At 60.7% G+C, this 13,230-nt stretch overlaps 1 protein-coding gene across 2 annotated transcripts in view; it reads left to right on the forward strand.

Moving 5' to 3' along the window:
* The first annotated feature begins 1,916 nt into the window (after nt 1–1,916).
* Nucleotides 1,917–13,230, forward strand: part of FAM53A (family with sequence similarity 53 member A) — a 32,433-nt gene continuing 21,119 nt past the window's right edge. The window contains exon 1 of one of the 2 annotated variants that reach the window (XM_060107210.1): nt 1,917–2,723. The gene's annotated coding sequence lies outside the window, so the exon portion shown is untranslated. The remainder of the gene's footprint in view (nt 2,724–13,230) is intronic. The other variant, XM_060107199.1, reaches the window with a different exon arrangement.

A 13,230-nucleotide genomic window follows, 5' to 3' on the forward strand; every position in this document is an offset into this window, starting at 1 on the left:
GGCACTCCAGTTCTTCCAGGTGGCTGCAGGGGGACTCTCCCCTGCCAGTCCTGGTGACAGCTGGCTTGGCTCGGCTCTAAAACCTGTATAGGACCGGCCTCACCAGGCCCAGAAACTGCATGGAGGCCCTGGCCTGGCGCTCAGGGGCCACATCCCTGATGTCTCCCCCAACACCCAATCCCAGGAGTGCCCAGGGGGCTTACCTTCTCACCTCCTTCGGGTTTCTTCCCAATGCCACTCCCTTTTCCACCTAAAAGAGCCACCACCCCATCCCTGTCATGCATTTGTCTGGCCTCAGGGCCCACTGCAGGGTCTGGTCAGCGTGGAGCCCCCTCTTCAATGCCCCTGCCCCCAGGCCAAGAGTGAGCACACAGGTGGCAGGTGGCTCTTTCCCATCTGACCCCTTCTCACCACCTGCACAAAGCTCAGAGCCTGGAGACTCAAGTGGGGGAACTGTGGACCACAGGGTCCCTAAGGCCTCTCCCAGCCCCAGTGACCCCTCCCACGGGTGAGGAGCGTTTGCCTGCCCTTATCCTTTTTTTAATTTTTATTTTTTTTATTATTATTTTTTTTGCGGTACGCGGGCCTCTCACTGTTGTGGTCTCTCCCGTTGCGGAGCACAGGCTCCGGACGCACAGGCTCAGCGGCCATGGCTCACGGGCCCAGCCACTCCACGGCATGTGGGATCCTCCCGGACCCGGGCACGAACCCGTGTCCCTTGCATCGGCAGTAGGACTCTCAACCACTGCGCCACCAGGGAAGCCCGCCTTTACCCTTTTAATGAACCATCTCGTCTGAAACAAGCCCACGCAGACGACCAGGGTGTAGGCGGTGCAGACGCCCGGCCTCAGAGCTGCCCCCTGAGCTGGGGCGGCAGGGCGGGTCTGATGCGGGGGCCAGTGGGCCTGTGGGCCTGGGTCAGGACCCCAGCCGGCCCCTAGGATGGAAGGCTGGAGAGCGAGGCAGGGCCTCTTCCAAGGGCCAGTCCGCTGACCGCCAGCCTCACCTCCTGGAGACACCCCAGAGGTCCGGTCTCAGCCGCCACTGTGCTCGGACGAAGGCCCACCCTTCTCTCCTGCCAGGAGCGCTAAACACGGCCTCTGAGCCCCTGCCGCCCTGACGGTCGCACAGGGCGGAGTCGCCGGGAGACCGGAGAAGGCAAGAGACCTGCTCGAGGTCACACAGCGGGTCACAGGCAGGGCGGGGTGGGCGGCTAGGCCGAACCAGGGCGCCGGGCCGTACGGTGTGGGGAGCGGGGACCCCGAACGGCCGGGCCGCCGGCGGGGCCGAGCCCTTCGCTCCGGGCAGGCCACTCGCCCCTGCGCCGAGCGTGCCCTCCCGCTGCCTCAGGTCGCTGTCGCCTCCCGCCTTCGCCTTCCCGGACACTGGCTCACACCCACCGCCCGCAGGCGCGCAGGTAGGTGGGTGGGTGTAGCCCCTACCCCGGGAGCGGGGCCAGCATGGCGCACGCGCACTTCGCCCGCCCTCCGCGGAAACGAGCCCGGCCTGCGCAGGCCCTGCCCCCTCGGCTGAAACCGCGCCCCACACGGCACGCCCCTTCCGCCGTAAGTCCCCCGCCCACCCGCCGACCGAGGTCCCGCCCCCACGACATAGGCCCCGCCTCTCATGCGCTCGGAGCGGCGCGGCTGTGGGAATGCAAGTGCCGGCCGGCTGATGGGCGGGGCGGTGGCGTGGGGCGGGGCCTGTCTCGTGGGGGCGGGGCGCCGGCCGCAGTCCGGTTGCCTCTGAGGCGCGACGTCCTTTGAGGGAGGAGCGCGGCCTGAGGGCCGGCACCTCCCTCGTTCAGCCCGCCCTGCAGAGCTCAGGTGCAGGGCCCGGCGTGGCCCGCGAGAAGCCGGGGCGTGCGTGCGCGCACCCGGGGCCGTGCGTGCGCCCGCCCGCGCGGGGCCGCGCGTGAACTTGGGCCACAGGGTGCCCGCTCCTGTCAGCGCGCTCATCCCGGCCCGCGCGGCCCGATGCTTTTCCACCCGCGTCAGTGCCGAGCGTTTTCGCCGCTGCACACGGAGAACGCGGCGGGCGGGTCGCTGAAGAGGCGGGGACCCGGGGGCTTGCGACCTGGGGTTGGGACTCCTGCCGCGCGCACCCCCCCCGGACCGGACCGGGTCCCGGGCCCCCCACTCCCCGGTCCCCCTGCACCCCAAGACCCTGCCCACCTCGGGGCCCCCTGCGCGCCCCAAGAGTCCCGGGCCCAGGGACCCCTGCGCCCCGAGAGATCCGCGCACCCCGGGATCCCCGCGCGCCCCGAAATCTCCGCGCACCCCGGGACCCCCGCTCACCCCGAGAATCCCTGGCCTTGGGACTCCTGCGCCCCGGGATCCCCGCGCGCCCCGAGAGCCTGCGCACCCGGGGCCCCGTACACTCTACGCGCCCTTTGGCTGTAAGGGGCCCTGCCTGGGGCGCGCTGCCACTTGCTGAACCGACTTTGGGTGTCGCCTTTGCGAGCTGTCGTCGTTCCGGTGCCCAGACGCGCGGCCTGAGCGGTTCCCGGGACTCATGTGCCTGTCATCTTTCAGCGAGAGAGAAGCAGGAAGTTGGAAGTGATAAACTGTGCGTCAAGGGAGCCCAAAGGTGGACCCGCACGACGGGGGAGACCAGACCCTCCCCGGCGAACTGTGGAAGGTGATTGGAAGTGGATTCCAAAGCTGCTTTCTCTGCATAGGCGAGGGTTGAGTCTCTCAGACTTTTCCTGGGAGTGGAGAGAGGTGCGTTAGGTAGATAGTGTTTTTCTTTATTTCTACTTTATTTTCCCTTTACTCCAAGTACAGTCGCAGATCTGAAGTGTATGTCTGTGTTAAATTGACTCCAGTTGTTTGCATTTGGTCATGGGCTACCTGTACTTGACTCTAAGCTTCCACAACTTTACAATATTTTTCTTTTTAACTCAATCACTCACTACTTAGTTGAGTTTATGATGATCTCTCTGTATTGAGAACTTTTCTAGATAGGTTAGTTTGACTTGAAGAATGGCTTCAGTTTCACAATATTTAAGAAATTTAACTTGAGATTATAGGTTCTGCTTCTTCATCTCACTGTCTTATCAAAGCAGGTCCGGACAGGGAAGTGCAGTCTTGCAGTCTGATGGTAGAAGGCAGGGAAACAGTTTGATTTTGAAGTTCTGGAATATTACCCCCCAGCTGAAATTGAGATAACAATTGTTTAGGAACAGTGGCTTTTCTTTAAACTGGTTTCCTCCCATGGTTCACTGTCCAGAGAACCATTAGACCTTGGTTAAGGATCATGGGTGGTTGGCACGTGTGGTGTAAAGGGTTTGCTCTTTGGGTGGATCCCTACATTTTCTTGACTTACGTTGGATTTGGGGAGAGGAGAGGTGTTCTTGTAGCTGCTGGGAATGTGTAATGGAGAGGCTGCCAACGTTATTGTCTTTTTTTTTCTTTTTAAGTGGGTGCATCAGGACCTTTCCTGGTTATGGAGACATTTGCTCATGCACACCCGGGTGCACAGGGAGCAGGCACGTAGGAGACCTGTTTGCTGGTAGATAAAAGAACCAGAGCAACAGTCCGGTGTTGTTGTTTTATTTATTATTTATTTATTATTATTTTTTTGTGTGTGGTACGCGGGCCTCTTACTGTTGTGGCCTCTCCCGTTGCGGAGCACAGGCTCCGGACACGCAGACTCAGCGGCCATGGCTCACGGGCCCAGCCGCTCTGCGGCATGTGGGATCCTCCTGGACCGGGGCATGAACCCGTGTCCCCTGCATCGGCAGGAGGACTCTCAACTGCTGCGCCACCAGGGAAGCCCCAGTCTGGTGTTTTTTACAGGTGCATTGCAGACATTCAAAAACAACTTTTTTTTTTTAAAGCAAATTAAAATTTTTATATAAACCCTTTTGGCTTTTTCTGCTGTAATATTTTTGAAAGGAAAGTGGACTTTTACAATCTTTTAAGCATTTGTTATAAGTGGTCGTAATTTAACACGTGTGCCGGGGACCCAGCATTTTCATGCACGTTCCTTAATTTGATTCCTTGCAGCCTCATGATGTGGCTGGTTCTTTCCCAGAGAGGTGAAGTCACGGACCTGGGAGAGCCCAGCTCGAAGCAGGCCAGCCGGGGTCTGACCCTGGGTCTTCTGTCCAGCCGATCAGAGCCCACCCTACATCCTTTCTCAGAACGAACTTTCTGGGTGTGGTCTTTCTTCCGCAGCGTGGTGCACTCTGCAAGCACCAGCAGAGGGGTAATGATCATAGTCTCCTTTTTATTGATAACATGTAAGTTTCTTTTCCTTGTTGGCTTGCAGAGGTCACAGTTCAAACATGGTTTCCGGGCAACTTTAAACTAAAACTCCTGTTGTCTAAACGCTCTAGTTGTGTATTTTAATATTAGCAAGATTTTGGTTAGTTAGGACACGTGATTTTTGTCTTCTTTTCTCGTTTTGTTTCTAAGTCTTTCCGAAAAGACTTAGGTGGCCTTGCGCACAGTTTTTCGGTGGCACTGACACAGGGCTTTCTTTGCCTCAGACTTTCCCAGGGGTCACGAGTGTGGCACCGAATGTGCCCTGTTAGGGAAGGCACCGAACCCCTGACGTGGAGTCGTACCCCAGACCCCGCCCACTGAAAATCATCGGGCGTTTGCGGCGGCTGCAGTAACTTTTCCCTTGTGGCTTGTATGGAGCGTGGGGACATGGCCACTCCCCTTTCCTTCCCAGCCTCCATGTGATGCAGGAGTGGGGACCGTGACTGGCTCCAGCAGCTCGAGGGGGACGCTTGGCTCCATTCGCTTTGCTAAGTGTCACTGCTTTGGTTACTATGGCAGCACAACAAATTCACTCCAAAACTGGTGGCTTCAAACAGCAACACTCATTTATTACTGCTCAGGGTCTCAGGGCCCGGAATTTGGAGCAGCTTGGCTGGCGTCCTCATGCAGCTTGGCTGGCTGGGGGCTGGGGCTGAGCGTCCCTTCGGGGGACATCCTGGCTCCGGGGCTGGGAAGATGTGGAGAGCCGGGTGGCTGGCCTCTCCGTCACTGTGATCGCCCCGTGTGTGGTGCCTCCAGGGTGTGTCCCTAAAGGCACCAGGCCTCTGCAGCGCCCGGACATCACCTCGCCTCTGTCCGGTCGAGGGGCACCTCAGCTCTACCTTCTCCTGGGGGGCGCTGAGACCAGCACACAAACGGTGCTAGTTAATAACTCATGTCCAGTCAGGTTCCAAGTTTTGTTCAAGTGCTCTTGGTGAGAAAACGAAAGAAAATCTCTGAGAAGCTGGAGGTGGTGCCGCTGTGCCGGCCTCGAGCTTGTGACTCTGCATGACGCGCCTGGAACTGGGGACACGCTGCTGGGTCTGCGGCGCCGGGGGCTCCATGCTGTCTTTTCTGTGAAAACCCCGGAACCAATGCTTTTGGGTCTAAAGTGGCCTGGCTCTGGCCTCCCTGCGCTCTGGCACCACTGACTGAGCAGCTCCTGGAGACTTTTCTCCCTGTTTCGTGCTTCAGGAGCTGGCGGGGAGCTGGAGCAGCCTGTCCAGAGCCCAGGCTTGGGCCCGGGGTCTGGGGTGCAGCCAGGGCTGGGTCCAGCTTGAGGGCCAGAGGGAGGCTGCATTTCCAGTGGCCCCGTCCCCCCGCCCCCAGCCCAGGCTGCTGCCGTCTGCAGCCTGCTGTCCACGCGGATCCACCTGTTCGGCATGTCCTCACTGACCTCCCCGAGTGCCGGGTGGCCCTCGGATGGAGATGCCATGCAGGCCCCTCCCAGCATGAAAGGGGAGCAGGGTGACGGGCACAGGGGACACCTCCGGCCTGAAGCTGAGTCCAACTGAGCAGAGTTGGCTGAGGGAACCGAGACACTACAGCAGGGACAGGACGAAGAAACAGGAGGAGAGAGCCCTGTGCTGGGTCCGAGCCTCAGAGATGAGCACACACGGAGGCTCACGGCGTTCAGAGGCGCGCTGGGGCCCTCGGGTTAAACAGGGGAGCAGAAATAAACATGTCACTGGAAGGCGTGGAAGATGAGGTGTTGGCCATTGTGGAAACAGATCGACAGAAACAAAAACGAGACAGAGACGGACGATCAGGGAGGGCCAGCCCAGGAGCGCAACCCAGGGCACCGGCCGTCCCTGAAACAGACCAGGGGAAGGGGGGATGGGAGGGGCTTGGCAGTGTTGCTGTTGAACCTCCGAGGCCCCAGTGGCTCGGGTTCCCGGTTAAGAAGACCCTGCTCAAGGCCCCGCGCATGTTTCCCGGCCCTGGGAGACAGAAGAGTCCGAAAGTCCGGCAGGCATCCAGGGAGGAGAGAAGGGGCGCGGACATCACACGCCGGCCAGGCACCCTGCTCAGGAAGCCACAGGGTGAGGGTGAGGCCCAGGGCCCAGCTGGCCAGTGCCACTCCGGCCTGAATAGAGGCCGGGGGTCCAGGAGCGCACGGGCTAACGGCCATCCTGACATCTTTGACCAAATGAAGCTTGCTTGCCGAGTTCATAATTCTTTGGGGGAGTTTGAGGGAAGAGTTTGTATCGGGCAGAAACTTTGCGTAGGAGAAAAAGGAGGCAATTATTAACCTGAGGAAACGGGCTCCCTGTGTGGCTCAGCTGGGGACGCTGTTTACAGTGACAGAGTGATGTCGGCGATGACTAACGGAAGTGTTGGTGGGCGGCACTGGGAGGCTGGGAGGCAGGGAGTTGGTGTGGGGATGTGCTGGCAAGAGCTAAGCCCTGATGCTCCCCAAGTCAGAGACAATCAAGGACAGCTGTGCGCATGCACCGTCCAGCATGGACTCGGGGTACGAGTGCAGAGCTGTGGGGAAGTGCCCTGGCAGAGGCACTGCTGGTGCCCATCCTCTGCGTTACAGAAACACAGCAGTGTTGGCTTTTAAACCTATGCGTTGCCGTGATACGATAGACGTGGCTTGTTGTAGGCTGAATTGTGTTGAAATCCTAAACCCCAGTGCCTTGGAAATAGGATTGTTGCACATGTAATTAGTTAAGGTGAACTCATGCTGGAGGAGGATGGCCCCTAATCCAAAACGATTGGTGTCCTTACAATAAGGGGGGTTTTGGCCACAGACACAGTGAGAGTGAGGCTGTCACAGGCCAAGGAGCTACCAGGAGCCGCGGCAGAGCCCGGAACAGACTCTTCCCCGGCGCCTTCAGGGGGAGCACAGCCTCCAGAGTTGGGAGACCATAAGTGTCTGTTGCTTAAGCCCCCAGCGTGTGGCACTTTTGTCATGGCCGCCCTCAGACACTCATATATGGCTTTACAAATGCTGTCTGACTCGATGTTAATAAACTGCAATGAAAAGAACAGAAAAACAGAGCCACTTTGGTGCCCTTGTGGAGGGTGGAGTCCAGACGATGAGGTGGGCCAGAGCGGCCGGCTGAGAGGTCCTCAGAGTCCAGGTCGGGCCCATGCGCGGGGCTGCCCGTGGAGCACTTACTGTGTGCGTGACACCCCTGGGCCTGGAGGGTGCCTGTGTGGGGACATGAGGGGCCAGAAGGGCCAGATGAGGATTTTGGCCTCTGTCCTGCAGCCACGCAGGGTGTTTCTGGTGGTTGGAGCCCGTGGCTACTTCTTGTTGAGGCCAGCTGAGGGCTGCTGAGTGGACGGGAAGGGACAGCTTTGCTGCTGCGGCCGCCCAGGCTCACCGGGGTGGGCAGGGAGAGGAGCCCCGGGAGGTGGGTAGCTGGGTCACTGGTTTGGTTGTGAAGAAGGACCAGCGCCTTTGGAGGGAGGACGACTTTGAATTTCTCACGGTAGGAAAAGTGGCGAGGTGTCCATGATCGGGCCTCCTCTGCGGCGGGTCCGCCTGACACGGGAGGAGGGTGTCCCCTGGTCAGGGGATGCTCTGGTGTGTGTGCATGGGGTCTTGGAGCTTCCTGAACTGGGGCTGTGGGTGGAGTCAAAGGTCACCTGTGCTTCCAGGGGTGCTGAGGGGCCCCGGCCACACGTCTGCCTCAGTCATCCTGGGGCTTGTGGGATGGAGCCTCCGTTCCCCGGCCCTCAACGCCCGGCCGGCAGGGCCGGTTAGTTCTCTCATGTCTGGCGTCTGCGTCCACCTGGGCCCCCAGGGTCCTGGGTTTGTCCCTCTGTCCTGGCACCTCCTGCTCAGATTTCAGTGTTGGCTCCATTGTCCTCCCAACAGGCCGCCCTGCCATGGATGGGGTCCTGCTCGCTTCCTGCTAGCACTCGCCACCAGCTGGCATTGTTCCCAAGGAGAGCTTGCTTCCCTCAGGGCCAGGATGCTGTCCTGAGCTGCTCCAGCCCCGGCTTGTCATGCTAACCGTTGAACAGGGACGTGCAGGGCATTATGCATTGTGCCCGTGAGGTTCCATCCTGATCGTTTGATTTCTTATAAGGGAAACTGGCTTGGCCTTGAGGGTTCACACAGTGTGTCCTTCCAAAAGGTCTGCTCAAGTCCTGACCCCAGGACCTTTACATTAAGATGTAAATTAAGATGTAGTCATACTGGGGACTTCCCTGGTGGCGCAGTGGTTAAGAATCTGCCTGCCAATGCAGGGGACCCAGGTTTGAGCCCTGGTCCGGGAGGATCCCATGTGCTGCGGAGCCACTAAGCCCATGTGCCTCAACTACTGAGCCTGCACTCTGGAGGCCATGAGCCACAACTACTGAAGCCCGCTTGCCACAGCTACTGAAGCCCGGGCACCTAGAGCCCATGCACCACAACGAAGAGTAGCCCCCGCTTGCCACAGCTAGAGAAACCCTGAGCGCAGCAAAGAAGACCCCAAAGAAGACCCAACACAGCCAAAAATAAATATTTTTAAAAAAGGAAAAAAAAAAGATGTAGTCATACTGGATTAGGGTGGACCTCAACCCAATCACTGGTGTCCTGATAAGAAGAAATACAGAGATACAGGACACACAGGAGAGGCTGCCTGAGGATGGAGGCGGAGATGGGTGTGATGCTGACACAACCAAGGATGCCAAGTACCGCAGGCCACCACCAGAGGCTGGGAGGGAGACAGGGAGCGGATACTGCTTGGAGGCCCCAGGAGGAGACAACCCTGCCGACACCTCGACTTCTGGCTTTGGGCCTCAGAACCCGGAGGAAGTAGGTTTCTGCTGTCCTACGCCTCCCGTTTTCGGTGCTTCGTGGGGGCAGTTCTGGCGAGCTGGGATTTGAATCTGTATATTAACAACTGTGAGTGGCATGCGTTCCTTCCCCAAGACAAAAATGAAAACGTTACCCAGGACGGTCGTTCTCTTCTACCCAGTGCTCAGCCCCCACCCCCAACCCTGGGCGGGCAGCAGGGTGTCCCCACTGGGCGTCTCTTGCTTTCCCCGCAGCTGCTGCGCCCTGCGCGCACCGGTCCAGCAGCTGCCGGGAGCCGTGTTTGCGCCAACACTGTTTTGTTGCCTTTCCTTGCATGTCTGCAGTGGTGGCGGAGGACCATCCCACGTGGGAGCTGGCCGTGCCCCCTTCGGGCCGTGTGGCTCCTGGCGTCCATGTCGGACATGGCGCAGTGCGAGGGTCGGGTCGGGACCCGAGGTGCTGGCTCTGACCGCTGTGCTGATGCAGATGTTGGGCGTTGTCCCCTGGAGCCCTTTTTCTGACCCAGGACCTCGTGTCCGCTCAGGGTCGTCAGTGGGGCAGGAACCCCTCGTGTGCGGCTTTCCCGGCCCTGACGCTGATGAGCGCTGCCCGTCACTTCGCACAGTTCACCTCATTTGGGTTTGTCTGACTTTTCCTCACAGCTAAATCCAGCTTCTGTGTTGCTGACAGGAATCCTGTCCCATGCTGTCACTGTGCCCTGGAAAGGCCGTGCTCAGCTTGGCCTCTGGCTTTTGTGGTGGCCTCCAGGCTTCTGTGCTGTGTGGTCCATGATGGAGTGTCTTGCAGGGAGACATTTTGGGGCCCCGTGAGGCCTCCAGGCTCCTGTGCTGTGTGGTCCACGACGGAGAGCCTTGCAGGGAGACCGTTTGGGGCACCATGAGGCCTCCAGGCTCCTGTGCTGTGCAGTCCATGACGGAGAGCCTTGCAGGGAAACCCTTTGGGGCCCTGTGAGGCCTCCAGGCTCCTGTGCTGTGCCGTCCACGAAGGGGTGCCTTGTAGGGAGACCTTTGAGGGCCCATGAGGCCTCCAGGCTCCTGTGCTGTGCGGTCCATGATGCAGAGCCTTGCAGGAAGACCCTTGGGGGCCCCGAGAGGCCTCCAGGCTCCTGTGCTGTGCGGTCCATGACGGAGAACCTTGCAGGGAGACCATTTGGGGCCCCGTGAGGCCTCCAGTCTCCAGTGCTGTGCGGTCCACGACGGAGTGTCTTGCAGGGAGACCCTTGGGGGCCCCGTGAGGCCTCCAGGTTCCTATGCTGTGCTGTCCACGACGGAGCGCCTTGCAGGGAGACCCTTGAGGCCCCGTGAGGCCTCCAGGCTTCTATGCTGTGCGGTTCACGATGGAGTGCCTTGCAGGGAGACCCTGGGGGCCCCGTGAGGCCTCCAGGCTCCTGTGCTGTGCAGTCCACGACGGAGTGTCTTGCAGGGAGACCCTTGGGGGCCCCGTGAGGCGTCAGGCTCCTGTGCTGTGCGGTCCACGACGGAGTGTCTTGCAAGGAGACCCTTGGGGACCCCGTGAGGCCTCCAGGCTCCTGTGCGGTGCCGTCCATGACGGAGCGCCTTGCAGGGAGACGCTTGAGGCCCCATGAGGCTTCCAGGCTTCTATGCTGTCCGGTTCACGACGGAGTGTCTTGCACGAAGACCCGTGGGGGCCCCGTGGGGCCTCCAGGCTCCTGTGCTGTGCCGTCCACAACGGAGTGCCTTGCAGGGAGACTTTTGGGGCCACGTGAGGCCTCCAGGCTCCTGTGCTGTGAGATCCACGAAGGAGTGACTTGCAGGGAGACATTTGGGGCCCCGTGAGGCCTCCAGGCTCCTATGCTGTGCCGTCCACGATGGAGCGCCTTGCAGGGAGACATTTGGGGCCCCGTGAGGCCTCCAGTCTCCTGTGCTGTGCCGTCCATAACGGAGTGCCTTGCAGGTAGACCCTATGTGGCCCCGTGAGGCCTCCAGGCTCCTGTGCTGTGCGGTCCACGACAGAGAGCCTTGCAGGCCCCCTGAGGCCTCCAGGCTCCTGTGCTGTGCCGTCTACAGTGGAGCGCCTTGCACAGAGACCCTTGAGGCCCCATGAGGCCTCCAGGCTCCTGTGCTGTGCGGTCCACGACGGAGTGTCTTACAGGGAGAACTTTGGGGGCCCCATGAGGGCTCTAGGCTCCTGTGCTGTGCGGTCCATGACAGAGAGCCTTCCAGGCCCCCTGAGGCCTCCAGGCTCCTGTGCTGTGCTATCCACGATGGAACGCCTTGCAGGGAGACCCTTGAGGACCCATGAAGCCTCCAGGCTGCTGTGCTGTGCGGTCAATGATGGAGTGCCTTGCAGGGAGACCCTTTGAGGCCCCTGAGGCCTCCAGGCTCCTGTGCTGTGCGGTTCACGACAGAGTGTCTTGCAGGGAGACCCTTGGGGGACCTATGAGGCCTCCAGGCTCCTGTGCTGTGCCGTCCACGACGGAGCGCCTTGAGGGAGACCCTTAAGGCCCCGTGAGGCCTCCAGGCTCCTATGCTGTGCAGTCCAAAACGGAGCGCCTTGCAGGGAGACCCTTGAGGACCCGCGAGGCCTCCAGGCTCCTGTGCTGTGCGGTCCACCACGGAGTGTCTTGCAGGGAGACCCTTGGGGGCCCCGTGAGGCCTTCAGGCTCCTGAGCTGTGCCGTCCACGACGGAGCGCCGTGCAGGGAGACCCTTGAGGCCCCGTGAAGCCTCCAGCCTCCTGGGCTGTGCAGTCCACGACGGAGAGCCTTGCAGGGAGATCCTTTGGGGCCCTGTGAGGCCTTCATGCTCCTGTGCTGTGCGGTCCACGACAGAGTCTTGCAGGGAGACCCTTTGGGGCCCCATGATGCCTGCACTCTCCTGTGCTGAGGTGTCCATGACGGAGCGCCTTGCAGGGATACCATTGAAGCCCCGTGAAGCCTCTAGTCTCCTGTGCTGTGCGGTCCACGACGGAGTGTCTTGCAGGGAGACCCTAGCGGGCACTGTGAGGCCTCCAGGCTCCTGTGCTGTGCGGTCCACGACGGAGTGTCTTGCAGGGAGACCCTTTGGGGCGCCGTGAGGCCTCCAGTCTTCTGTGCTGTGCGGTTCATGATGGAGTGCCTTGCATGGAGACCATTGGGGGCCCCGTGAGGCCTCCAGGCTCCTGTGCTGTGCAGTCCAAGATGGAGTGTCTTGGAGGGAGACCCGTGGAGGCTCCGTGAGGCCTCCAGGCTCCTGTGCCATGCGGTCCATGATGAAGTGTCTTTCAGGGAACCATTGGGGGCCCCTGAGTCCTCCAGACTCCTGTGCTGTGCCGTCCACGACGGAGCGCCTTGCACGGAGACTCTTGAGGCTCCGTGAGGCCTCCAGGCTCCTGTGCTGTGCGGTCCACGACAGAGTGTCTTGCACGAAGACCCGTGGGGGCCCTGTGAGGCCTCCAGGCTCCTGTGCTGTGCCGGCCACAACGGAGTGCATTGTAGGGAGACTCTTGAGGCCCCGCGAGGCCTCCAGGCTCCTGTACTGTGCGGTCCACGACGGACTGTCTTGAAGGGAGATCCTTGAGGCCCCGTGAGGCCTCTAGGCTCCTGTGCTGTGCGGTCCACGACGGAGCGCCTTGCAGGGAGACATTTGGGGCCCCGTGAGGCCTCCAGACTCCTGTGATCTGCCGTCACAACGGAGCGCCTCGCAGGGAGACGCTTGAGGCCCCGTGAGGCTTCCAGTGTCCTGTGCTGTGCGGTCCACGACGGAGTGTCTTGAAGGGAGATCCTTGAGGCCCCGTGAGGCCTCCAGGCTCCTGTGCTATGCGGTCCACGAAGGAGTGTCTTGCAGGGAGTCCCTTTAGGCCCCGTGAGGCCTCCAGTACCCTGTGCTGTGCGGTCCACAATGGAGCGCCTTGCAGGGAGACATTTGGGGCTCCGTGAGGCTTCCAGGCTTCTGTGCTGTGCGGTCCACGATGGAGTGTCTTGCAGTGAGACCCTTGGGGGCCCCGTGAGGCCTCCAGGCTCCTGTGCTGTGCGGTCCACGAAGGAGTGACTTGCAAGGAGACATTTGGGGCCCCGTGAGGCCTCCAGGCTCCTATGCTGTGCCGTCCACGACAGAGCGCCTTGCAGGGAGACATTTGGGGCCCCATGAGTCCTCCCGTCTCTGGGCTGTGCCGTCCACGATGGAGTGCCTTGCAGGTAGACCCTTTGTGGCCCCGTGAGGCCTCCAGGCTCCTGTGCTGTGCGGTCCATGACAGAGAG

This window comes from Mesoplodon densirostris, chromosome 1, assembly GCF_025265405.1.
Source record: "Mesoplodon densirostris isolate mMesDen1 chromosome 1, mMesDen1 primary haplotype, whole genome shotgun sequence".
Classification (NCBI taxonomy): domain Eukaryota; kingdom Metazoa; phylum Chordata; class Mammalia; order Artiodactyla; family Ziphiidae; genus Mesoplodon; species Mesoplodon densirostris.